The sequence below is a fragment of the Lissotriton helveticus genome, chromosome 1_1 (assembly GCF_964261635.1).
Source record: "Lissotriton helveticus chromosome 1_1, aLisHel1.1, whole genome shotgun sequence".
In the NCBI taxonomy this organism is placed as follows: domain Eukaryota; kingdom Metazoa; phylum Chordata; class Amphibia; order Caudata; family Salamandridae; genus Lissotriton; species Lissotriton helveticus.
Genome location: NC_136057.1, coordinates 703429641 through 703433705, shown reverse-complemented (window position 1 = coordinate 703433705; position 4065 = coordinate 703429641).

Sequence of the window (4065 nt, the reverse complement as noted above, 5' to 3'; positions counted from 1 at the left end):
TTTTGGGGTCTCCTCTGACTTGTGGCACCGTCCATTATTACTTCTCTACACCGTATACCTACCGCTACCAGCACAGGTGCCATTCTGCCTGTACATTCAGAAACCCCACACAGAACCCGTGGCAATTGGCTTCAGGAAGAGCAGCCGCAGCGGTGACACTACTAACTCATTAGCTCATTTCTGTTATATCAGTAATGGATAGGCACAAGGTAGCTTTTGAACTATTAGATAATCTTACTAAAGGTATACACACCATAACCCCTTCCACCATTGCAAACCCTCAACGCAAAGAAAGTCTGAAAAAGAAATGTATCAAACTTGAAAGGCTCAAGTGGACGGAAAACTCACGATGGTGGTACAGCGCCACGCTTAAACAATACATCAGGCTGAACCGGGTCCCATGGGGACTCCGTTCTCAAATATTCCCAACCTTTGATGATCTCGATGATGATTTGCTGGGCAAGTGTGAAGAGACACTCACCAACATCTCCACCACACTCATCCATATCTTAATAGAGAACGAGGAACACAAGGTCACCAAGCTACAAACAGAGATCACAATTTTGGAAAAAGAGATTGCGGCTCTGGATCTCTTTTTTTTTTTTTTTTTAGTCCTCATACCACCGTAAGCGTCTGCCATCGTAACATGAAAAACCCTATTGATCCTGAGCGCCCTGGGTCCATGTTGCTGCATTCGCTTTCGGGCCCACCAGACCAGCTTCTTTATAGGAGGCTTGGTGTAATCATCGGACTATCTTACACCAGTCTTAATTCCTTGCCCCAACAAACCAGGAGCGACCAGATATTTCCTTCACTTCGATCAAGTCTTGCCATATTTAGTGCCGCCCGAACCCATTTCTCATATGCTGGAGGAGCCGGATCTTTCCATAGTATACAAATTCCCTTCGGGCTAACAAGATCAAACACAAAAATAGGCCCATTTGTAATCTAGATAAATGGTTTATAAGACCCGGACTCAGACCGAATATAACCAAGACTGGATCTAGTGTGATCTCTAAACCAAAAATTCCCGTCAATGCAAGCTCTATATTCTGCCAATAGCCCCTTAACTGAGTGCACTCAAAAAACATATGCAGATCATCTGCTTCTATTATACCACATTTAGGGCATCGAGGAGGTGGATCTGAAGCAAACTTAGCAATTTTTTTTTTAGGGGTATAGTACAACCTATTAATAGTGAAAAAAAAATCTTCAAAGAGGCGGACTTAACAAACTTATATAGGTTGTTGATAGATAAAAAATAAAATTCTACAGAGCTATTCTCCAGTATAGATGAATCCCAAACAAGATATGGTGGAGGAAGCTCAGTATCCTCTCTATCTAGTAGGCTTCTATATCATATCCCTACCTCCTTTTTCACGGGAGCTGGATTTTGGAGTTTTAATTCTACCTCGTAGTTTCCACCTATATTCTCCTTTTCTGCCGCATACCATGAGCAAAGTTGTAAAAATTTAAAACGAGAAAGGGAATCTCCAATCTTTGCTCTCAAAACCTCCCAGGGTAGAACTCCATCTGAAGATATTATATCAGACCACATCTGGATACCTGCCCGCTCTATTGGAACAGCCAAGCTGTCTTTGAAGCAGCCAGGAAGTCCCGGGGAGTCCCAGATTGGGGCAAAGTCTGAGTAATATTTTATCCCCCACCTTACTTTAAGATTTTGCCAAGTGTTGAGTGCAGATCTAATCACCTTTAGGCGTACTTTCTTAAAAACCCTGGGGGCCCCGAACTTATACAAAAATCCAGTCAGTCCCCCTCATGATTCACCATGGCATTCAGAATCCTCCCCCAGTTGTTATCAGTGGGGCTGGCCAATAGACATCGAATATTTTTAAACTGGAATGTAAGACAGTAACAGAAGGTATCTGGTAATGCTAAGCCCCCCTTAATTAGCCTTCTCTTTAGCTTCTTCCAGGATAGTCTGGAGTTCTTATTGGCCCAGATGAAGCTTCCGATCTTACTCTGAATTTTCCCAAGAAGTTTACCGGGGAAGTCGAGAGGAATAGCACTGAACAAATATGTCAATTTAGCCAAGATTACCATTTTGACTATGTTCACTCGACCATATATTGTAAGTGGAAGATTCCTCCACTTAAGGAAAAGATGATCAATTTCCTTCAAGACTCTCTTCAGATTTTTCAAGGGGATGTTTACCAAGTCCTGCTCTATATTGATCCCCAGGTATTTAAATCCAGAGCTGGCACTCCTATCCCATCCTTCAACCCCCCAACACATTATCTCCATCTTTGAAGGATTAACTGCATACCCAGAGTATCGTCCAAACTCACTTAAGGTATCCTCCACTTTAGATAAGAAAAATAAAATGATTAGAACTAACATCATTTTTATACAATCTAATCTACCCCAACAGGACAGAAATAAGGGGTGCCAGCGTGTCTGGGAATTAGTTAAGCTTGAATGTAAAAAATGTTAATTGAGTGATACAGTATCCTTAATAGAGGGTGTAAACCATAAGCCTAAGTGTTTGATCTTTGTGGGGCTCCAATGAAAGGAGGAAGTTAAAAAATCAGCATGAAAACAATGTTTATTTAAAGGAAGGATTTCACATTCATCAACAATGAGTTTGTATACTGAAACTAAAGCAAAAGCTGAAACTTCTGATAGAAAAGTCGTTATAGAGGTTTGAGGATTAATATAAATAAAAGGATATCATCGGCATATGATGAAAGTTTTAGGTGTTTATCACCATATGGAAAACCTGTAATATCCTTATTCATGAGAATTTTTGTTAGGAAGGGCTCTAATGCCAAAATAAATAAGAGTGGGGAAAGTGGACAACCTTGTCGGATGCCTCTGAAAAGAGGAAATGAGGAAGAGACAAGGCCATTAGCTAGAATAAAAGATCTAGGAAGAGAATAAAGAAGTGAGATATTAGAAAGAAATTTAGGGCAAAAACCAAATTAACCCTGTCAAATGCTTTCTCAGCATCTAGTGCAACAGCTGCTACTGACTGACTATAGGAATGGGATTTGCTAAGAATATTGAAGAAGAGACGAGTATTATCAGATAATTGGTGGCCCTTAACGAAACCACATTGTTCTTTGCCAATTAACTTTGGTAGAATGTTATCCAAACAGAGTGCAAGAATTTTCGCAAATATAATCCAGGTAATTAAAGAAATGGGCTAATAATTCTTACATAATGTATGGTCTTTATTTTCCTTGGGGAGAAGACAAATCAAAGCTTCTTGAAATGAACCTTCGGATTTCTGGAATGCTATAAAGAATAAGAATAATTGATGTAATTTAGCAATGAGTAGATTTGAAAAATGTTTGTAAAATTCTATAGTAAAACCATCAGGTACAGGAGCTTTTCCTTTTTTGAGTGTTTGAATTGCTGTGAGACTGTCTAGATTGTATATCGGTTTCCAAGGAGACGAAATCTACATCCGGGGAGGAAGGTGGGCAGATGGAGGATAGATATTGAGCGATGTCTGTTGGATGGGGAGGGGATTCAGGTATATACAATGACTAATAGAAGTTGGAGAATTCTAGGAGTATATCTTCGTCTTTATGGATTACAGTATTAGGTGAAGATACAATAGATTCAATTTTAGTGCGTTCCTTTTTAATTTTTTAGATATCTAGCAAGAAGATTGCCAGATTTAGTTTGTGCACTATAGTATTTAGCGCTGGACTTAAGTAAGTACAGATTTGCAGATTCAGTAGAAAGTCTATTAAAAGAGAGTTTAGCTTTAATAAGCTCCTTTAAGTCAGATTGGCTTTTAGTTAAGTAATAAGAATGTTCAATTTTTTTTAAATCTGTGTGTTAAGTAATTGTATTGATTGAGAAGCTGCACGTCATTTTTGGGCAACCAAAGAAATATTGAAGTCTCTAGAGGCAGCTTTAAAAGGATCCCAAATAAATTGAGGAGATAACTGAGGGGATTTGTTTTCTTCGAAAAATAAGGTTGAGAAATCAAGAAAGGCTGTCGTAAATTTAGAGTCTAGTAAAAGAGAGTTATTAAATCTCTAGCGTCTAGTGCCTTTAATGGGAGGGAGTAGATCCAAACTTAAAGAAACT